This window comes from Caretta caretta, chromosome 9 (assembly GCF_965140235.1).
Source record: "Caretta caretta isolate rCarCar2 chromosome 9, rCarCar1.hap1, whole genome shotgun sequence".
Taxonomy (NCBI): domain Eukaryota; kingdom Metazoa; phylum Chordata; order Testudines; family Cheloniidae; genus Caretta; species Caretta caretta.
Genome location: NC_134214.1, coordinates 97,174,628 through 97,198,512, shown reverse-complemented (window position 1 = coordinate 97,198,512; position 23,885 = coordinate 97,174,628). Strand labels below are relative to the sequence as shown.

The following is a 23,885-nucleotide window of genomic DNA, read 5'->3' as shown; positions in this document are numbered from 1 at the left end:
AAGAAATAATGAGGTGGCTGGAAGCCACTGAATTTTTTGTTATAATCAGAGGTTTATTCATTTAAAGATTTTCTAGATCCAGCCCTATATTTAGAATCACATGAAACACTGGACCAGGCAATTATTTTGATTCATCACTGTGGCCAGCAGCTGATGCATCCAAGTGTGACATGGAATTCTCTGTTTCCTTGTTTCTAGTGTGAGTAGAGGATTTCTATATTAGGAAGTAGCTGTTTTAAAGGTAATATGTAGTTTCAGGAAGGTATTATCAATGGATTGTTCTATGCATTGTTCATTTTTTCATTCTTTATGCATCTTGTGTTGGGCAATTCACCGTGGCACTCCTGGCATTCCAGGTGTAGAATGACTCCCACTGACACCAGGCCTCTAGTGTAAGTAAAGTGTCAAAATTTGATCTCAGTTACAATTCTGAATAGACTTTAGTTTGTCCTTCTTATCCCCAAGACACTGGCTCACAGTTTCACAAGGACGTGTGTAGAAAATTTTCAAGTTTAAATTCAAAATTTCAGTACAAAATTTTGTAGCACTTGTTATAATTCTTAGACTCCCACTCAGACATTTTTAATTGCCAAAGATATTTTAAGGTGAGCTTTGTGTATATGATATATGTACTGTCAGCTGTAGCTATGCAAACTCTTTGCATGTTGCCTATACTTTGCCAAGATTAAATCCATTTACAAGATACAGTATACAGAATTATCTACTGAAATGTATTTGTTCCAAAGCCACTAATCAGACAAAAAAAAAAATCTTAATCCAGACCATAAAAAAAATAAGCAGTTGGAATCTAAGCTACTAAAGAAAGCAAAAGAGAACACAGAATTTATATGAGATTAAATGTGTTACAAATGAGATTTATAAAGGGATTATAGAAAGCAGTCAGTTAATGCTACTGGCAGAAAACAGAGATTAAAATATTTATCTAGTTGTAAAAATATGCATGATTAAATAATTTGTTAAGTAATGAAAAGAAGCCACATACTTTAGACTGACAACAAATAACACATTCTATTAACACAAATGTTTTATAATGTCCATATATCAAAATATTTCCATGCCTTTCAATATGAATCAAACTTTTCCACACACACATCTGATCAGCCAGTGCTTTACACAGGGCCTCACTAAACAACAGACACACTCACAAAGGTGCAGAGTACATGGTAATGTAGGCTTCCCAGTGCCTTGTTTCTGGGCTAGAGAGAGAGAGGGTGCCCCCACAAAGTGGGCAATAAATCCTTCCTTTTCCTCCCTTTGGGGCATCAGATGCCGCTTACAATGACCATTCAGCCAGTGCTTACATTCCCCCCTTTTTTTAGTTACTCTTATTATATTACTCTTCAAATGATTATACCTTCCAGTTTTTCTCTAAGCTAGATTATTTTAGAAAACAGTTCAGATCTTTATTTTGTAAAGGTACCAGATTCCTAAAGGCCTCCAAAAGAGAATGTCCCATGAAATCTCTGAAATACTATGCTCACCACCAGCTTTCTCATGGAACTGCCATTGGTAACGAGTTTTGGCTTGAGCTAGCACCGTAGATGATTCTGCTGCTGGGCCCTGATGGATTCCAGTATGTACTGGACTTGCCACGCTCCGCCCAGGCCTCCCCAGCTACTCTACCTCTGTGACCCACCCTTCAGCCTCTACTGCAGAATCTTCCCCTCCTGGCAACCTATGGCCCCCTTGAGCAGGAGGAAAAGAACAGCCTCGGGCCCAACACTGCTGCCCTCAGCCAACCCGCCATGGCTCAACAAATTCGCCATAGTGGAAAAGACAGGGTTAGATTATGCCTTGAAGGATTGCACTCACCTTCAGAGGAAGCTGAGGGAGGGATTCTGTGTCTAGGTGCGGCAGACAGACTCTCCCTGAGTTTCCTGGTATGAAGGGAAGGGCTGTGCAGTTACACACCACCCTGCTCCTTCTAGTGTGCCAGGTCTCCTCTGTGGGTTAGTGCAGAGGTGAGTGATGGGGCCAATTTTCTGTGGCGCATTTGGAGCTGCTCTGTAGTCATTCGTAAAGAGAATAGGTTCTCTCTGCTTGTCTGACTGTGGTAGGGATTCTGTATGGCTACAAGGCTTTAAATGAAGAAGGGGGTTGGCTGCCCATGCACAGGAAGGGGGACAATAGTCTGACAACAGCTGCTCCGCAAGCCTCTGAGGCAATGCAGAACCAACTGCTTTGAAGTTCTCCTCCAAACACCCTGGTGAGCTGCACAAACTGATGTAACCAGGCTCAAGAGACACAGGAGAGAACCAAGGCTTTTGGCTGGTTTGAAGAAGGGACACAGTGAGGAGAGGGAGGCAGACACTGCTGCGGGGGGCAAACTGACTTCCTGGAAGTCAGGAGTCTGGGATAAGGTAGGCCTACCTAAGCCTTGGAGTAAGATACATCTGCGTAGGGTCTTCTCTTATGCTTTGCCTGGTTCCTGTTGTTAAGATTTGACAATACTTTGTTTTGAACAGGCTGTCTGATCACTGTACTAACCACCAATCACAGCTGCCGATCCCAGCTGAAGCTGCTGGGTAAGCATGGCTGGTACATTGGGGTCTGTGGCCCAAGACCCTGTCCAAGAGTGGGAGAACTGCAGGTTTCCACTCCAGGTGAGGTAAAGGCGCGAGGCCTGACACTTCGGGGGCCATACTAAGAGACCCAAAGAGGGGACAGAGGTAGTCCTGTAACCACAACTGTCTCCAACCCACTCCTGCCCCCTCTTTAGAGTGATACATACCATAGTGCCCCACAGAGACAGAACAATCCCTGAACTCCCTTGAGCCTGGGAACTGTGACTGGCCAAGTGTGTGAGGGGGAAACTCCTTTCACACCTTCCCCAGATAAGAACCACTAGCCGTCTGGCCCTTACTGTTCTGCCATGGGCGGGCGTATAATGTATTAGTACACGCTGACTGATCCCAACAGAGCTCCTACTGAACACGACGGGTGAAGCTATGGTGCCTTAGCACCTGCTCAGACCTGCATACGAAGGAGAAAACCCAGCTTCCTCAGTTTGGCACCCCGTTTCTCCATTCTGATACAGCAGCCTCTTTGCTGGGTCTAGCTGATCTGCTGCAGCGAGCGCCAGGCGACAGCTGGTGTCTGCCCCAACAGTGCTCATTTCAGGACTGGGGCTGTAATAACTTTCAGGAGCTCGCCAGGCTATACCATGCTATTTAAATGTTCTAGAAAAGGTGAGGGCGTGTCCTTAATTCAACTCTACTGAAGCTCTGAAAAGGTTTGGATTGGATTTGTTTTGAGGCAGGAGGGGAATGCTCATGGTGACTCATTGTATTGCCTCCCTTCCCCCCCAGTTCCTAATTTGAACCTTTTTACACGAAAACACCATTCTTTGTTTATCGGGGTCACTGCAGTAGAATATGAATTCAGCGGCACAGCCAGGAAAATGGATAGACCAATTAACAGGATGTAAGTCGAATCAGTGGCTCTTCAAACAAACAAACAAGCCCCTGCCCCAAATCTACTGCAACTAATAAAGAAGTACTAAAATGCAATTTAGCAAACTCTAAGGCTGTAGGAATTTACAGGCTGGCTCCAACCCCAGGCCCATCTAGTCTGTGACCCATGGTCAGTACTGGGTGGTCCAGAGGAAGATGTCAGAGCCCTGCAGGAGGCAGAAGTGGGATAATGTGTGTCCCACAAAGGTCTCATTCTGTCTCTGCTGTGTTCTTATTCCTATCCTATCCTCTGTCTTTAATTGCCTGTTGGCATCTGGGCTCCAGCCATGTCTGACTCTCGACATGCTGCACTCTTATGCTGAACTTCTATAGCAATATTTTCAGGCCCTCTTTTTGGTGCATGCTAGACTAATGACAGATCCCTCGTAAAACATTGGCAGATCCTCAGCTGGTGTAAATCTGTATAGCTCTGTCAAAGTCTGTGTTGGCTCTAACAACAGTCTGACATGGAGCGTCCAATTCCGGCTAGAGTTTTGGATCCATGTAATCCCATGACAGATGGATTCAGACAGAAGCAGAATAATGGGCCATTTTTCATCCACGATGCAACTGCATGAGTGTCAGTGATGTTGTCAATATGGCTGTGTAAAGTACACACATCTTGCTGTTTCCAAATATTTTAACAAACTCATGGATGAGGCAATATTGAAGTTCTTCACTTGATTGGACGGAGGTGGGTGTTCAATACTGTCCTAGTTTTTGCTCTTACCACATGTGCCAGCTGTTGGCTTAAAGTTTTAAAATACTCCGCCAGGAAGATTAAGTAGCACAGCCGGCTCTGCTTCTGTGTCTTCCTTGATGCCCATGACAACTGACTGAGCGACACAATGAGTGGTTTCCAGCAGCTGGCTATTTCCTGTGTATCTTCCTCCATTGGTAATAAATTTACTTCTTGTTACTGGACTGAAAAATTTGGCATTAATAACAGTTCTGGGTGGCCAATTGTTCCCTCTTTCCCTGCTGGGTTAGTCTATTCTAGCTATTCTTTTTGTCTAAGCTTTATTCAAGTACCTCTCTTTTATCCTTTAATGTAGTGGTCCCACTGATCTGCATCAACATTATTAGTTATTTTGTGTTCACTCTCTTTTATACATTACTCGTAAGTTCTCTGTGAGCTGTGTTTGTGCTTTTGTACACACAAATGAATCATCCTTTGATAACCATCTGTGGTACTGAAGTTCGTTCTTCCTGTCAAACAGGGCATGCTTAAACTGAGTTTCAAGCTATATGAGCAAAAGTTGACAGTCGGTTGGCTGCATGCTTCTAAAACATGGGAAGATGTAGAGTTTATTTTTTAAATTATGATGCTTTAGTGTGTACAAAAAGCATCATGCCATAATTTATGGAATAGGTGCAATGGCAGTCAAAAAAGCCAAACTATGTTAGGATGCATAAGGAATAAGATAGAAAATAATACTGAAAATACAATATATAGCAGTGGAATATTATGTTCATTTCAGATCACTTGTCTAAAAAGGAAATAGAAGAAATAGTAGGGATGTGGAGACAGGCCACAAGAATGAAGACTAGGTATGGAAAAACATTCATGAGAAAATAATTTGAAAAGATGTGGATAAGAGAGGCTATCTTAATGGAATAGAAAAGGTAGGTCAGGCACTTCTTTTCAATCTTTCTTGTAAGAACAATGAGATTTTCAATTAAACGGAAATGCTACATACTTAAAACTGATCAGGTGAAATACTGCTTCACACAGTGCATAAGTAGCCTGTGGAATTCATTGCCACAACACACCACTGAGGCCAAGAACTTGACAGGGCTCAGGAAGGGAGATGATATTTATACTGATATCAGAAATATATAGAGTTATAACAATAAGGGTTGAAATTGGGGAGAAAACAACAACAACAACAAAACCTTGTAAACTCTCATACTTCCTGGCGTAAGAGAAATGTCTAAGGGGGAAGTTAGAAAGAATCTTGGCCTTTGGGGTGGTCTACTGTAATATTTCTAGCAGCTGCCTCTGAAACATCTGGGATTGGCTTCTGTCAGAGAGAGGATACTGGACTAGGTGCGCCACCAGTCTGATCCAACAGGGCTATTTCTATTTTCGCATTTTAACATGACTATCAAGAAGCGGCCTCATCAGAGACCACTGTGGTAGGTATGAGGGATACTGTAGTTGCATGTGGTATGGCTGGCCTAGAGGAGGGATTAAACATCATGCTGATATGAGATCAGGTGATTTGTTATTGTAAGTCTTGGAGCCAAAATGTACTGTCAGATCACGGGAGTGGGGGCTGTTTTCAGTGCTAACATCTCATGATCTACTGAAACAGATGTGGTATAGCATTGGGAAGCTGGGAACGCAACTTCCGAAGAGTCAAATATTTCCAGTCTTGGCAGGAAATGTGGAATCAGCCCTTCAAGCTGAGCACTCTGGACTTGATCCAGCAAACCACTTAAGCACTTGGTTGACTTTAAGCATGTGACTTGTCTCATTGAAGTCAATGGGATTTACTCGCTTGCTTAAAGTTAAGCGTGTGCTTAATGGCTTTGCCAGATCAGAGTGTTCAGGATCAAGCCCTAAATCAAGGGAAATTCTTGACTGCAGTCCTTCTAATAGTGGCACTGGTTCTCATTGTTACAGAGCATCTCTTCCTTTCATACATTCTGCCCCCCAAATATTTGGGGAGTGGATTCAGTAGGACTTCTGGAAAGACAAGCAGCCTGGAAATTCAGGTGGAGACTGAGACTGGCATGCAAAACTGAACAAACTAGCAATTAACACAGCTGTGCAGGCAGTTAAATGGACTGTAACTTTTTCCTGCATATGTGCGTGTGCACTAATGCGCACTTCTTTTTTTGGTATGGTGTCCAAAAACTTGGCAACAGGCTTCCATTTGGGGAGGCAATGTCAGTAGTTTTCCTTTAGACAATAACCTTAGTTGCAATGCACAAAAGAGCAAGTCCTCAGACAGATTTGGTAGCTGTTGATTGTAGATTTAGACTGTTTTACCAGAGAGTCCTCTCAAGAATAGTTTATTCCCTCCTCAGGCAAATGGATCTTAGCCATCAAGCCCCTGCAGCTGCTTGACAGCAAGCTGTAGGATCTCATTCACAAGGTTACACCCAAACTGAGGATGCTGATCCATATCCTCATGGACTTTGGAGAAGTTTGGATTTATTTCTGAACTTTGCAACTGATCTCCAGCACTGTCATTAAAGATTATGAATAGGGAAATGTGTATAGAAAAATGCCACTGCTTAACATTTTTCATTGTCTCCACCTGGTAACAGCATCTTCTTTTTTTGCATCGCGCTTTGTGCACAGTTTTGTGCTTGAAGAATTATAGAGGTTTTTAAAACAGGGAAGATTTGTACCGGCTTATAAGTTACTTTTGGTCATACATAATGAATGAGCAAATCAATATATTCCTGGTTCTTTTTATGTCCTGTAAAACATGGAATGGGGAGCAGGGGTGAAGCATCCCAAATCTTTGCTGACTTGACTATTGATTTTTAAATAAGTAAGTTCCTTGATCTTTCTTTGTTCTTGTTGCATTTTTGAAAGGTTTCTTTTTACAGTGACGTACTGGAAAAACTTAACATCTAAAATATAGCAAAAAATAATTAACAGCAACATATATCAGGGAAATGGGAAGGAAAAACACCACAGAGAAACATCAACAATAAATAAAAAATAATGAAGTCCAGCAAACTATCATAAAATAATTGTTAGGAGCACAGTGAGATACTGTATCTGAACAGATCAGTGAGTTTGGGACTTTGATTTTATTATTTGCGTTTTGAAGCCAGCTGGCATATTAGCTAAAACGTCTGGCATGTTTCTTTCCTCCTCTGAAGTATTTCTACAGTCACAACATTCACTAAGGCAGGGAATCACTGCATAGAAAGATGATCAGTTTCATACTAATTGAAAAGTTCTCCTCCAGCCTGCAGACAAGAAGGGAATGATCTGGCTCTTAGTTTGTCATACATTTTAGGCAGGGATCTGCAAAAGTGCTCAGCGTTGGCCCAACTTCCAGTAAGATCAGTGAGAACAGAATTAGCCCACTGCTGGGTAGTTTTGAAAATTCTACTCTGAATTTTCCACCCTTAAAAACAACAAAAAACCATGTACTTGCTACCTGCCCTATGGAGTGCCCATGGGCTGTGGTGCTGACTGTGCAGCTGCTGGGTTAGTCAGAGTCCCCTGTCTATTTAGGCTCTGTGTATGATACTATGGTTTTTTCCTAAGAAACTCCAGACTTATTCAAAATGTTCTTTTGTTTGCTAGCGAAACATGCTAAGATGGAAGACCTGAGGAAAGAGGGTTATGCAAAATGTCAGTACTTCAGAATGGAATATAACAATTCTCTGTGTGGAGCAGAATTTTTTTTTCAAAAATCTTATCTAATTTATAATTTTATTGTAATTGTAGATATAGGGGATCTGGCATGAGTTTTTAAAAAACACAGTGCCTGAAAATCTAGGGCTTAAAAGAGAAGTCTGGGGAATCTGTTGTTACTTAAAACATATGGAACTTGATCCTACCAGGTGCTGAGTAGAGCTGGTTGGAAAACAGATTTTGTGTCCTGCAAAAAATTTCAAGATTTAAAAAAGAAATCCTGAATTGGACTGAAGCTCCAAAATTTTGAAATTTTTCTTGAAATGAAAATCTGAAAAATAATTTTGATCCTTTTTTATTTTAGTATTTTTTCAATATAAAATAAAGTAAATTGTTAAACAAAAAGTTGAAATGTTTCATTCTGAAAATGTCAAAATGGGACATTTTGAAGCTTTCAAAACTTTTTTCCAATTTTTTTTAAAACAAAGTTTAGTAAAAATTGATACGATTTCACTAACAAAATCAGTTTAATCAAATGTCATTTTCCCACCGCTCTCCTGCCATCTTCAGCCTCAGTTTTTTTGTACACTGTAAATTTACTGAGGGAAGGATGGCCTATTTAATAAAGCTGGTTGGAAAATGTCTTTTTTTCCCCTATGGAAAATGTAGCTGATAATTAACTAACAAATAAACATTGTTTTTGTCAAAATTTTCAGTGAAAAATTTCTCCTTTTCCTCAAAAAATGAAAACCTCGGTGTTTTCCGACATAACATTTCATTTCTGAGGTTTTCAATTTTCTGATAATCAGTTTTTGAGGAAATCAGACACTTTCCAGAAACCTTTTCATTTGATTGAAAACCCATTTTTTGACAAAAAAACCCCAAACAAACAAAACCCTCCAGTTTTAATGGAAAAGTTTCAACCAGCTCATTTCTTTGCACAGTGGGACTTGGAGCTGAAAAGCTTTACTGTCATTCTGCATTAAAATCCTACCACCTAGCTCTTATATAGCACTTTTACTTCAGTATATCTCAGCGTACTTTACAAAGGAGGTCAGTATTATTATCCCCAGTTTACAGATGGTGAAACTGAGGCGCATGGAAGCCCAATAAAAATGGTTCGTTCTATACTTAAAAATATATACGTTTTTTAAAATTAGTATCTCAAAATTCTCCTTAAAAATTTGGTTCCATGGCATTTCTCCATGTTCTCCTGTTGTGAGTTAGATTCACCCCTCAGCCAGGGTGATCAGACATCCTGATTTTAGCGAGGCTGTCCTGATATTTGGGGTTTTGTCTGAGAGATCCAGCTATACCCTCCCCACCCACCCCCGAAAAAAAAGTGTCCCGATTTTTCACACTCGCTTTCTGGTCTCCCACCCTCAGCCCTCATTTCTAATGAAACAGAAGTCAAAGTATTTGGGGAATTTAGTACCCCTCAATCCAGCCCTCTTGTCGGTTGTGCTTGTCTCTCTGCTGTGTTCCTTTTTGGCAGTTTGTCCTGTGAGTCTTGATTATCGTATTGTGGTTTCTTTTTTACAGTATGTCCAGGCCTTATGTCAATCTATTTTTTCCCTCCAGCCAGTTGTGGACCATTGCCCAAGCATAACTTCTTCTTCTTCTTCTTTTAAAGTTGTGTGAACAATGGGATCTCAAGCCAACCGCCTCTGTCTGTCTCCTGTGCTGTTTCCTGTTAAGAGTTGAAAAGCAGAACAATATTTGAAGGTTGTGCTTTCAAATCAGGCTCTTGTTTTCCTCTGTGCCTGCTCTGATAGACTCCTGTGATGTACATTTTAGTCTATGTTCATGTACAGCGAATGAGAAGTCAGAGTTTTATTTACAGAAATATGGGCTGCATCTGTTAATTTATTGCTTGATGAAAAACCATTGCTTTGCTGTAGACTTACATGCTCATAGGGGCTGAAGCTAGGGATACAGCGGGTGCTGGCTTGAAGTGGATTCCATTTTTTAACGGGTTTACAGTTTGGTTCAATGGCTCTCAGCACCGTCGCTACACAAATTGTTCCAGCACCCCTGTACATGCTGGATTTTCACATCTGCATTTCTGTACATCTTGGGCTGAGTACTGTATATTGCTACTGACTTATAAAACAGCCAGTAAACCCTGACCACAAAGCTTTTGAGATCATTATATGGCACGCAAAGGTTTAGCTGCAACATTCAACTGCTATTTTAAGTCAAGAAATGGATTTGCACATCATAAAACAGATTTATAAATAGCACAGTTGATTTATAAATCAGACTAATAAGTACTTCGTAAAGATTTAGTTTATAAATCCTCAGGTTGCAGTTTGAGATATGTTGACTGATTTATATGAACCAAGACTTTGAAGTTATGCTATTCTGCTTGTTTATAAGTCCTGCTCTCCTATTTAATTCCTAAGTTTTGATTTATAAGTCCTATTTAGGTTTTATTGCTTAATTTTTATTATTGCCCTCTGCAATATAAAATTTTATATATATAAAAAATTTTATATATATAAAAAGCTGTACCGTATGGCATTTTTCCTTCAGTTTTCTTTCTTGCACTCCATTAATGAGAATTTGCTGCACTCTGAGCAGGTTTCCAAGGTTACTCTTAGGTTTTATTGTGCTCTGAAATCTTCCTCCCTGCTTGTTCAGTCTTCTTTTTTCCTTCTATTTCACCAAATTAACCTAGCCACAGACTGCAGGTTTTAGGGCCTGACCCAAAGCCCATCAAAGTCAGAGGGAATCTTTTCACTGACATCAATGGTCTTTGGATCAAGCCCATACTACCATACATACCACCAGATATGCTCACACATTAAACAAGCCTTTGCTTTTCTCTGTAACTTTCTTACATGCTCCAGACGCAACGGACATGGGTGGAGTCAGGGTACGAAATAAGATAACTAGAACTCAGTGGAGAGATCCATGTTAGAGGAGCGGGGAAATCATTTTTCAGAACTTCTAGGGCTATACTTGTAAATCCTTCATTAAGCAAATAGCCCTATAGGCAGCAATCAGTCTCCCTGCCTCAGTAAGGATGGCTCACATGAGCAACTTTAGCAGAAATTGGTGAACAATGAAATGTTTGGACTTTCGGTCTAGAAAAAATTGTGATTTTTTTTAAATGAAATTTTGAGAACTTTTAGACATTTTTGTGCATCACAAATTTATTGCCTAGGAAAATTTGACTGTATTTACTACTGTCTCTGTTTACTTCCTCTCAGCACCTGGACCCATCACTTCCTGTTTTTTCTTGTAAACATTTTGAATGTATAAATGTTACTAACTATATCTAGACTCCAGTAATTAAACCATGGTCTCTTCTAATACACCTATCAATATATTTAAAGACTCCAAATTAAAGTCTATTATCATGGACAACAGTTTCAAGAGTTCAGAAAATTTTACCAAAAATTGTGTCTCAATAGAGGGATAGGAGAACACGAAGAGCTTCCAAAAGAAACAGCAACAAAAATCCCCAGCACAATCACTGTTTTTCCTAATGCTCAAAATTCCTTATTATCTAAAATTCTTAAAAGTTGTTTTCATTTAATATAATTTGCCATTCCTTCCAACTTAGGGGTTAAAATAGTGTTTTCTCTAGTGCAAAAGAAAAGAAACTCGGTGGACTCAACTTCATAGTTGAGAATGTCACAAGAATGAGACAGTGATTGTATTCTGTTGTATTTCAACCCAGTTTAGGTTTCCCAATATTAAAATTTAAGAACTTGAGTTTGATTCTGGCCAGGACTTGCAAACATGCTTAATTTTTGCACATTAGCTGGAAGAACAGTTTTAAGTGAGATATCAGCGCTGGACCTAGCAGCAAGCCATGAGCAGTAGATGTTTTTGTGCTGGATGGAAAATTCCCTCCAAATTCAGAGGTTACTGCAATAGTATGTTCTGAATCACCTGACCCTGACAGTAAATAATATGAGTGAGTATTTTTTCTTACAGTTGTTTAGAGGAGAATCTATTTTCTATGTAACAATAACCTGCTCAACAATACTCTAATACACATGTCAGTGCCCTTTTATACTCCAGCAGTGCTGGCTGGCTTCCAGAAAGGTGGCTACTCCTAGATCAGCTGTAAGGAGCTCAAACACTGAGGGGTCAGGATGGGGAGGGACTGCAGCCAGCTGGGAGGGACTGAGAGCCTGCGTACTTCAATGCCGCAGCCCACATAAATTGGTTAGTCTCTAAGGTGCCACAAGTACTCCTTTTCTTTTTGAGAAACAGGAGTGCAAGTGATAGGCCACAGGGTGGCAGTACCAGACTGTTCCATGAGGACCAACGCTGGCTGAGCAATCTGAGCACACGCACAGGGGACCTAGGAGAAGCAGGTAGCTGGTGCCTAAGCCTAATCAATGTACTTTGTATTTCAATGTCAGAATTGGAAGTGGGGCAGAGGCAGCCAAACTAAAGTGGTGGAGCTGGATTAAGTATGAGGGAGAAGGACTGAGGTGTTTCTTCTATTCCCAGATTGGGAAAGAAAACAAATTTTGATGTTAGGAGAGGTTGGCATCTACTTCCTCTTTTATACTTCAGTTTTTCAGCATTTCATACACAAGTAGAGTCAACAGATGGAGAACTCCAGCAAAAGAAGGGCATTCCCGCACATATGAGTCTGTGGTTTATTAAATTAACATTCCCTGATTTAAGAGCCTACTGTGTAACTATGGGGCAAAAGCTGCTCTCCACTATGATGGTCTAAACCCAAAGTAAATGCACTCCCTTCAATGGAATTAATCCTGATTTACACTTGTGTAAATCAGAGCAGTATTTGATCTCCAAATCCAGCTGAGCTGTGCTTACCACAGGATGTGGCACGGGATGGGAAGGTGGTTGTAGAAACTGATCTCGATGTTGACTGGGGACTGAAATGGCCCTTGTCATAACATCGAGCAGTCTGAGGGCTGTTCTAAGTTACACTGGCTAGAACAGTCCACAGGGGCCATTCCGCCAGCTAGAGGTGTTTGGAGCAAACTGTACACCTGCCACGGCCCCCTCCTTCCCTTGGTCTACTCCAGAGTGCCTTCCAGTTGGGTTGTTGTGATTTTATCGCAGTTAGTACTCTGCATTGTGGCCACAGCAACTGTGGTTCAAATTCTGCACCATAGTATCTCTTTATGGGGAATAACGGGTCAGGCGGTAATACTGCAGAAAAGGATCTGGGGGTTATCGTGGATCACACACTGAATATGAGTTGTCAATGTGATGGAGCTGCGAAAAAGGTTAATATCCTTTTGGGGTGTATTAACAGTGTCATACGTAAGACAGAGGAAGTCATTGTTCTGCTCCGCTCGGCACAGCGGAGGCCTCATCTGGAGTACTGTGTTCCGTTCTGGGGCCGCACTTGAGGAAAGATGAGGACACATTGGAAAGAGTCTAGGGGAGAGCAACAAAAATGACAGAAGGTTTTGGAAACTTGACTTTTATAAGGAAAGTTTTAAAAAACTGGGCATGTTGAGTCTTGAGAAAAGACTACTGAGGGGGCTCCCAATAACAGTCTTCACATATATTAAGGGCTGTTATAAAAAAAGGACGGTGATCAAATTGTTTTTTCATAGCCATTGAAGGTATGGGACAAGAAGTAATGGGCTTAATCTGCAACAAGGGAGATTGAGGTTAGATATTAGGGAAAAAATTCTGACTAGAAGGATAGTTAAGTATTGGAACCCCCATCTTGGGAGGTGGAGGTTTTAAGGACAGTTTAGACAAACATCTGTCAGGGATGATCTAGATGTCCTTGGTTCCACCTCAGCGCAGGGTGATGGATAGGTGACCTCTTGAGGTCCCTTCCAGCCCGACGCTTCTCTGATTCTATGCTGAGAACAGGAGAGTGTGTCACTAATGGTTTGCTAGTGATCTTCAGGGAGCTGATTCTCCCCTTGTGTCCAGCTGCTTTCGTAGATCATTGGCCAGACGGGACTATTGGGATCATCTAGTCTGACCTCCTCTATCATCATATAAGGGCAACTAAAATACATACAATATTGTCTTTATTTATTGCATGTCACCAGCTGCAGCAGTTGTCACAGGGAGCTTTTATGGCTGCAAGTGGGAGGGGAGGGAATGTGAGTGACTGTAAGTAGCAGCAGAAGGGGTCATTGGAATCCTGAATGAGGGTGAAGTGACCCATGAGCAAATCTCTCCATTAAAGTGTGGTCTACCCTATGGGAATAAATGTCAAACTTCCTATCTACATGTATTTCTTGTCTGTGAGAGCAGTCAGATGCCTTTGATGAGCCAAGCTGGGTGAGGTAATATATTTTATTGGACCGACTTCTATTGGTGGGTGAATTGGCCCAATAAAAGATATTCTCTCACCCACCTTCTTTCTCTCATATTCTGGGACCAACACGGCTACAACTACACTGCATATGGCAGGTGCCTTTGATGTTAGAGGTCAACACATGCGCGTCTTTCCCATTACTGCAAGACAAATGTGGGATATCACACCTCTCTTGCCACTATGTTGATGTTGTCTGACTGGCTATGGAACAGATGAGACGCCAGTTGATTGATTTACGGAGGGAAGGCTGCAGAGTGTCAGAACAAAGTGGAGTCAGCAGAGGGGATCTCAACTCCCAAAATCTGCAGCCACAGATTTCTATGGCTCCTGAAAAACAAAACAATCGGACAAAAACTGTGGCCTGATCCAGCAAAGCACTGAAATACAAGCTTTACTTAAAGCACTTGAGTCATCCCATTGCTAAAGCATATGCCTAAGGGCCCAATCCAGCCCCCACGGGGGTAATTGGAAAGACTCTTATGGAAGTTGGATCGGGCCCCGAGTGTTTTGCTGGATCAGGGTCCATGTGCATGATGGGCTATGTTCTTCCTAGCCTTTTCTCTGCCTCCATCCCTGCACATGCATCCTGATAAGGCTAATTTAATCTGAAAATACAACGGCTGAGCTCTAGCTGAGTGAGCAGCACCGGGAGCTAGAAAGAGGAATAAGATGCTACGGAGTGTGAGCAAGAGTGATGTAATCTGGCCCTGTTTATTTAGGGCTATGTCATGCCCTTGTCTTATTCAGGAACACCTCTGCCTGAATCTTGAGCCTGGTGCAGAGCACAGCACCCGTTTCCCGAATACTCCCCACAGTTTACAAGTGGGCAGGGAGGGGCCCCATCTCTTGCCACTTACACAAGGTGGGAAGTAATTTACTATTCCCCTGGAGCCAGAGCGGAGCTGGGGAGGAATTGTGTCTTGGACGTACTCCTAGGCTGGGACAGCTTACACACTGCCCATTGCTTAGGCATGTGCCAAAAGCGATAGCTATCCCTTCGGTGATAAACCTGTGAAGTCTATTCTGCCCTGCCTTCACTGAAATCACTGGGGCTGCACTGGCTGTGTGAGCCAGGTTAGGCCTGTTCTCTTCTGATTCCATCTTTCAACATCTGAGTAATTTGCTACTCAGCCCTGGAGCTGTTGTCAATAAAAGAAGCAGAGAAAAATGAAGTGTCAGTAACAAATGTGCCCTATCCATGAATTTATTGGCAGAGTGGCTGGCAAATCCTGTCTGCCAATTGTCAAGACTTGGAATAAAATACAATAGCTCAGTTTTCTGTACCCTCCTCCCAATGACGATGACAGATTGGCCCCATTATAGAGGCTACTTTATCCTTACCACTACAAGTTAAGGTCACAGAACAATTTTTTTCATAATGCCCCAGTTTTCAAATACTTATCATTCACCTTTGGGGTTGAAATTTCCCGTTTGATCTCTGCCATATGGTTTGAGCAAAATTCCATCACTTTTCTTTTGATCCATGAGAAGACTGGGCGAGGGAAGGAATACAATTTCCCCATTTATTTAAAAAAATAGTTTTAATGTGTGCTGTCTGGGGGACTAAGAGGGGAATGTGGTGGAATAATTGAAACAACCGAATCATTTAGATCCAGATCCTCAGCTGGTATATATTGAAATAGCTCCTTTGACTTCAGTGGAAGAACACTGATGCACCCCAGCTGGGGATAGGCCCCTTAAAATTTAAATTTGTGCATTTGGATTCCATCCACAGGAGCTTTGCAAGAGGCTCTATGCTGCTATATTGATGAAACTCACCCAATTCCATTGGCAGGGCAACCCATGCAGCCCCTCCAGTGTGTGCAAAGGAGAGCAGGATTTGGCCTACTTTCGTTCAAGATAATTTCTTTGCTCTAGAGCTGTATGTTTGTCTGCCTGACACATTGAAGTTCAAGCATTCACTTCTGTGCTATTGAGGATGTTACTAGTTTGACAGCAGTCTATAATTACCAGGTGTCATGCAACGTCAGTGACAGCTACAGCAGCATCAGAATCCAGGGATCACTGAATTCATGAACCGCTCCTAGGTATCTCAGAAGTAAAATGACTAAGACCCTGGAAACACTTATGAATGTGATCAACTTAAAGCATTTGAATAGTGTCACTGAAGTCAATAGAACTACAGATGAGCTTAAAGTTTAGTCCCTACATAAGCATTTGTAGGATTGAAGGCTTTAATGTTAATTTGCTTGTGCCTTCTGTAACTCTTCGCACAATACAATGCATCCGTATTTCTGGAATTTTAAAAAATCTCTGAGTAAAGTGTTTCAGTTGCTGGTGAACACTGATTACACTAAAGGACTTATAGATATGGAATTAAGCTTTTACTGGGCGTGATTGTTTTTCAGTGGCAAGCTTGTCAAGTCTTTCATTTAATGTGTTGATTACAAGTGACTCTCCTTTCCACATCCGGATCCATCAAAGCCTCATACTCAAAAAATAACATCGGTGCTGATTATCTGGAAATGAGAAAGAGGATACTGCGTTGCTGGTCCTAGTACAGTATCTCCCATCAACATTCAATACACTTTGCCACAAGATGCACAAATTATTCCATGGTTTCTTGAGAGAATGAAATGGTCGTGGTGGTAATGGTGGGATTCCCAGTGATGGTGGGGGGCTTTATAACCTTTAGCCCAGAGGTTAGGGTACTTATCCGGTATCTGGGAGACCCCAATTCAATTCTCCCCTACCTGATGAGCAGAAGGGATTTGAACAGAAGTCTTTCCCCCCCCTCGCCCCCCGCCATCCACCCACTCACATGTTTGCCCGAACATCCCCTCTTCCCTCAGGCATTTTGTGTGGAGTTAGTCGGCCTCTGAGCACACCTACTGGATTAGGCCCTGCACGCAAGTCAGGCAGAGGAGTGACTGTCTTCCCCTGGATTGTGGATCGCAGGCGGGAGATAGGTGTCTGGATGTCTAGAGGGAGGCAGCAGTGTGCATGCCCAGAGGCAGTGCCTAGGGGAACCTTTACAGTAAAAGCTTAGACACCAAGGGAGTTTGGATGCCTACAGGTTTAGGTGGCAGCCGAGTGGGGCTTTGGCGAAGTGCCTAAGTCCCTTTGCAGATCTGGTCTAGAGATTATACTTGTCTGGTTCCTCCCCCTCCCCCTTGTAATATGGTATCCTACCCCTTTAAATGCCTGGAAGCCTGGGGCCAGTCAGATCTATTCGTTAACTCCATGCTGTTCCACCTGTGCCGGGTCTGGGACTTAAAAGGAGGAAAGAATGATGTGCTGGCTGGAAAGGAGAGCCTGAGGCAGAGGGGCCTGTGGCAGATCCCAGGCAGGAAGGCCTGGGAGTGGCTGCTCAGGAAAGTGCAGGGAGCCTCACCTAATGGAGCCTAGGAGGGGCTGAAGAGAGAGCTGGAAAGGAGCCTGGGAATGGGGAAAGCAGAACCCGGTGTGGGGGAGGAGGCAGAGAGTGTCTGAAATTAGAGGGGAGAAACCTCTCAGGCAGGAAGGGCTGGGCCTAGCTGGAGACTGGGATAAAGCTTGGCTGGAAGTCCTGTCATAGTCACGGCATTGAGCTACCACAGCAGCCTGAAGGCGTTGCTCGCTGTCTGGAGGCAGAGCTGCTGCAATGCCGGGGGGTGCTCTGGGACGGTGAGTTTTGTAACACCTTGCTGCTTCATTTCTTTGTAACGTAAATGTATGTCTAGTTTTAAATTTGACTACTGAACAATTCTGCAAAGGCACGCCTGGGGAGTCAGTCTGGGAGTTCCAGTGTGGCCAAGTGACTTAGGCACCCAACACCCATCAAAGTCTGACCTCTGGACGCCCATGGTTTTGTAGGCATAGGTTGGGCTTTGAAGATTGCTGATTTATACAGTACATGCCTATTTTACTATAACTCCTATCTCCCATCTCTGACTGCTCCTGCTCCCCCTACGTACTCGCACACGCACCTACCCCTTCAGTCTGGGTTTCATTCCCCTATTATATCTCAACATCCCAGGCTTGTGAACTTGCTGGTATAAGGATTCTTTGATGTAGTCATTTTGTACAGCACCTAGCACATCAGGGATTCTATCTTTGATTGGGAATTCTGCTACATTGTAAATAACAGTGTAAGTCAAGCTAACCCAGTGTGGCTTTTTGACCCCACATAGAGGTATATGAGTCTGCTATTGCCTTTGAACTCTGGTTCTTTAGCTCAAGCAGTAGTTATCACCCTGCATTTTGTACATGTTGGTTCAATCAAAACATCTTTCTTACTTGCTATCATCCTGACCTTATCTTTTAGGAGGGGTCAGTGTGTTTCTGTTATCATTGGGGAATGTTTTTGTACCATGCTTAATATCAGCATGTTCTGGTACCACTTGATATCAGGATGTGTTTGCATGAGCACTCTGTGACTAGCACGTCTTAGGAATGTGTATTTCTGAACTATCAGCCCTGTTCTTGCCAAATTCTGTAAGCAGGTCCTGCCTCATACCAGACCTCTGATAGAAGGGCTTATGTCTCAGACTCTCTTCCTACTACAGTAGAGACTCATGCTTCGAGATCCAGAATATATGGGTCAGTCTCCACAGATGAGCCAAGCAGGGGCATTGTTACAAGTGATGGGTAGAGGTGGACAAAGATGCATACTGTGTTGGCTTCAGTTAAAATAATAATACTTAACCATATTGTTTTCATATTTAACACTGTGTGTTTTAAATATTCTTTATTACTTGTATAGCACCAATAGTGAGTTACTTTACAGAGTGGTCAGGAGACAAGGTCCGAGCACTTACTTAGGGGCTTATTGTCAAAAAAGGAAACAAACCATTGGGAATGGGATGTGAGGAAATGCTGTGTGCTTAAGTAGGGAACTTTGGGAAACCATGTTTTTATTGGGTCTAATTAGCGAACACTGCTGTGCAAGGAGAACTTTTTTGGGGAAGACTTGTTAGTTTTAAGGAAGACCTTGAAAAAAGAGGGTTGTGGCTAAAATGCGACCACTTTCTCATGTTCTTCACTCTGTGAGCTTATATGTAAAAGGACAAAGGCGCAGGTTTCCCCTCCAGCAATATGCCTGGAGCTAAGCAAACAGATTTGTATAATGATAGTTTTGTACAAACATAGGGCATGGCGAGTTTTGAATAAAGCTTGTTTGTCAAAGGTTTTATTTTCACTTGGCTCATTCAGGCGCAATTAGAGTCAAAGTGATCCTGAGACTATACCAGCAGGAGGAAAACAAGCAAAATGAGAGAAGTGCTTTTAACTGCAGGGTTCTAAAGTGTAAATGATAAATAATATATAGATTTGCATTACTTACCCGAGCCAACAGATGTGTCCACTGGGGATTTTATTGCTGAGAAATCATTTGTGCCTTCCGAAAGAGCTAGTGTAAAAGCTGTAAACTGAATGTGAAGCGTGCTGGTGAGTCCAGCAGAAAGAGAGAGCTGTGCTATTATGTATGCTGTACCAAACCTGAGCAGGAAGCAGAGGAGTCTAGGCTAGTGATTTGATGACATTGGAGGTGACATTACAGCAGGTACCTAGGTGACCTGTTTTTTAATTCTTTGGAACAGTCCAGCTCCAATAGCCCACCTGTAAAAATCAATTGAAGGGGCACCTGCTGTGGAGATGTTCGCAAGGAAAAGTAGGTGGTCAGAGGGATTTCTTATCATCCTCAAACTTTGTGCTGAGGAAGCAAGTGATCCTGAGAATTTAAGTGCTGTTCTGCCCTAAAGGAGCTCTCTAGAAATGCCACCATGGGATGCCACGTGGCTTCATGATCACATAACTCCCTCTAGTGGCTGGGCTTGTTACCCAGGGTTCTTTCAACCCAAAGCTCTTGGTAACTTTTACTCTGCGTGAGGTGGTGTCAGGAAATAAATCAGGGGAGACATGGCCATCCGACCGATAGATGGCTGGCACAAACAGGACAACACAAGAGTGCTTTCACTTAAAGCTAAACTTTACTTGGTCTCAAGCACTTATACACACGTCCGCAAGAGGTTAGTAAAACACCCCCAACCCTTGATAATTACCAAAGCTGAGCGTGGCTCTCGAGTGGCACAGCGGCAGCCTGTCTGCTGCTGGGAAACGCAAGATGCATCCGGAGAGAGAGAGTCCAGTCCTGAAGAGTCCCCCTACCTCAAACTTTTCGCCCTTATTTATACATTAGTAATAGAATGACATGTCCTTTAAAGCAAAACTTGTTAAGTAAGCGGTTTCAATGGTCAAGCAAGAGGTTCCTTCTGATTATTGATTAACCAGGTGTGGGTTTGAGGCCCCAATAGACATTCCTGGGGCACATCCTGCTCTTCTAAGATGCATATATCAGCAACTTCAACACAATTCTTATCAGGAAGGACGCAGGGTCACCCAAAACCTCCTTCCCCTCCTGCCTTGGTTAAGCTAAGCCTGCTGACTTGGCTGCTTTTAGTAATAAGCCATAGTGGTTTCAGGCACTTTAGTGGTTTGCCAAAGTCTCCCCGTACAGGCTAAGCCTGCTACTTTCCCACAGTGGAGGGAATTGCTCTTTAGCTCACAAGGGAGAGGCTTGTCCCTTCCCCAGAACCTCCTCTCCATCCTCTTTCTCCCTCTCACAACTCTGAATAACTGGAGCCCCCCTGTCAAACAGGCCAACGGGCTCTGTTGGACCTGGCTCTGCCTGGTGGGAAGAAGAAATGGATTCTGGGGTGGATAAGGAGACTAGGGGAAACACCAGAGCTATTCTCAGATGGATGTTATGGTACCTGTAGAGCATGCCAGAGAAAGTGGCAGAGGGGCAAACAGAAATGGAGGACAGCAGAAGAGGGAACCACGAAGGAAGAGAGGTGTGACAGGAAAAATGGGACGGGGCTTCTGAGGGACGAAAAGCAGAGGCGCTGCAAGGTGGAATAGGAGAGGGAGGATGCTAGAAACAAGGGAACTGGAACAATGAAAAGGGATGTAAGGGCAAGGGCAGACTGTGAGGGCTGGACAAAGTGTAGGGAGGACGGGGTATGGTTGAGGCTATGATTCTTTTCATGGTGAATTTTAATAAATGTCACAGCAGAGGTGGGGGAAAACAAGGATGTCACAGAAAGCAGAGAGGAGCTGAGGTCCCTTAGGGAGCAGGGCTGGACAGTGAGTTTGCCCCACAGTGGGCTGAATTGAGCTGGGCCTGATTGCACACTCCAGGTATGGCGAACTGTCCCACGTGAGCTCAGCGTCACTCAGGTTTGGCACTTCCACCCCTCCCTAGGTGGAGAACCAGAGTGGTGGAGGACCAAATTTGACTGGTGGTGCGAGCTGCCCCACGTAGTCACAATCAAATCTGGCCCTCCATCTCCCATCTATGGAGGGACATACACATCAAACCTGAGCATCGCTATGACAGCCTGGGCTATGACAGCACCTGGAGGGAAAAAGAGCCAGTGGTGTGGGAGTCACAGGCTATTCAAATTCCCAATTACTGTGAACACCATGACCTCCGCGCCAAATTTGTAGCCTTAGGGATGATGGATGAAAGAGGGAGTGAAGACTGAGAGGAAAAACTGGGACGGAGAAGAGTCTGGAGTGGTTTTTGGGAAGGATAGACTAGGAGGGAGGAGAGAATGGATATTGAGAGAGGAGAAGCTGGTGGGGAAGAGTGAAGAGGTTTTTGGGAGGGTTCTTGAGGGCGTGATTAGTATCCAGCCTAGAGCATTCAGTGCTAGTGTCTGGTGGTGTGAGGGCAGGTCAAACTGGACTGGGAAATGCAGATGTAATATTACTGTTCCAGTGTTGTCTACTCTTACAATTTTATCAAGAGTCTCACAATATTTTGTCTCTTTTTGTAAACCCCCCAGCTCCTGAAGTTATGTAAAGTTCAGCTTTCATTTAAAACACCCTCCCCCCACACCCACACCCACACACAACTCTAGCCCTCGTGCTTGTGGAGAAAATCGTGAAAATGTGACCCAAGTGTAAGCTACAGGCTCAGACACTGGAAAGCAAAGAGAAAGAACCCAAAATGTTTTATTCTGTAGAATTTCATGATTTTAGGCCAATCTCATAATTTTTGGAGGCCTCACTCGTGATTTTTGAATGCTTGGGGGTTTGCAGCACTGCTTTTCTTTTACTTACTTTTATTTGAATAGGGTTTAATATTTATAATCCATACTCTATTCCCCCCACATAGGCTACTGATCTTATTCTCCTTTCTATTAACTTGCATTCACTTTCCACATCCCAGCAAGTTACACTAGTTTATCATTTATGGCACTGCTGAATTTACCCCCATGACTTCCAGAGGAATTGAACTTGCTCTCACCAAGCTTCAGTCTGGGCCATTCTCCCTGAAGAATTATCATTATCTATGCATTGTTCCCTTCTTGCAATATTGTTCCTTATTCATATTGATATTTGTGATTGCTCGTCAGGGAACAAAACAGCTTTGGCTGAGTCTTTCGATTCAACTTACCCAATCAAGAGTTGACAGGTTTTTCAGAATCCCTCTGCCTGCAATCTCATCAATATTCATAAACATTATAACTTGGCACTTGCAAAAATGGAATTGCCTTTTCCCCCCTGCCCCCATAACCTTTGATAGAGTATATGGGTCTGTTTCATTCTAATTAAACTGATAAAGCACTTCTTACATGCTGATAGCAGTCTCTTATTGATTTTAAAAATTTTGGTCTGTCTTTTGTCAAACTATCACTTTCTGTTGTGTTAATTAAAATATGGTTTCATATTCTACAGCATAAATACTCAATTGGCTTAAAATGACTGAACTTTCACATCAAACAGGCCTAGAGACTCTATCGGGGAATCTGTATTTTGTCTTTAGCAGCCTTTAATCATTTTCATGGTGCCTCAGTGCAAATGATTTTCTAGACCTTGATTCAATAGTAATAATTTCAACAACAAGGATGAACAATTTTTTGGAAATTCATTAGCTCTTTACCTATAAATTAGATCTAATTTTTAGCTTTGAAGAGTACCCTCTACTGTAATTATTAGTTATTTATTACTTTCAAGAGTTCATTAATAGAATATGTTAAAATTCTAACCATTAGAGCTGGAGGCATAATGTAAAAACCACTTTCTGTCAATATTTGCGTGAATTTTCAAGTAGATTAGTTAGGGCTATACTCATGTCCATTGACTTCAGTAGAATCTGGACTTTTCTGAACATTTCTGCAATTGAGTTTTACTGCCACAAAGGTTTACAGAAAGCTAACATCAAGTTGTAGGTGGGTATGTCCACAGAAATCAAATTTATTATTTGTACAAGCAAGTATTCACACTGAAAATGTTTGCACAGGTAACCAGGGAATGTAAACAATAGCATGAAACTTACCTGACCAAGCATAACTAACTTACACAGTGCCAATAACAAATATTGTATATTCACAAAACTGCCCACAATAGATGCTGATTAAAAAGGGAGAAAAATACCACAGAAACTGTCAAATAATTTCAAATCACAAACAAATGTGAGGAGGTTGAGATCTGCTTGCAATTGTTCCATAAGCAGAAAGAGGCAACCGCCACTGAATAAGTTTGGTGTGAATTATTTGCTCAGCTCTTGTAATACAAAGTCCCAATAGTGATTTGATATGTAAAGGTCCTGTCCTGCGATCTTTCCTCATGTGACTTCAGTAGACTACACGTGAACAAGGGATGAAGGGTTGAGGCCAATGATTGTAAGACACTTTGCTTTACAAGCTTGTTCTTGATTCCCTACTTTTCTCAACAGAACTCTTTCCATGGAAAATTTCTCATGTGAACTCTGCATTAGCTAGATTTTTTTTTTTTTTTTTTTGCTGTACCTACCCAGTCAGTGTAAAGTTAGTCTGACAGCTAATGT

General features: G+C 42.4%; 2 long non-coding RNA genes across 2 annotated transcripts in view; one reads left to right on the top strand and one right to left on the bottom strand.

The window, feature by feature from the left end:
* The window catches only part of LOC142073248 (uncharacterized), a 218,264-nt gene that overhangs the window by 85,380 nt on the left and 108,999 nt on the right, over positions 1-23,885 (top strand). The window lies entirely within an intron of this gene.
* On the bottom strand, positions 860-20,211 carry LOC125642334 (uncharacterized). Its single transcript, XR_007358367.2, has 3 exons — positions 20,092-20,211; positions 19,374-19,458; positions 860-9,493 (listed from the first exon to the last, which is right to left on the bottom strand). It is a non-coding gene; the product is annotated as an uncharacterized LOC125642334 (long non-coding RNA).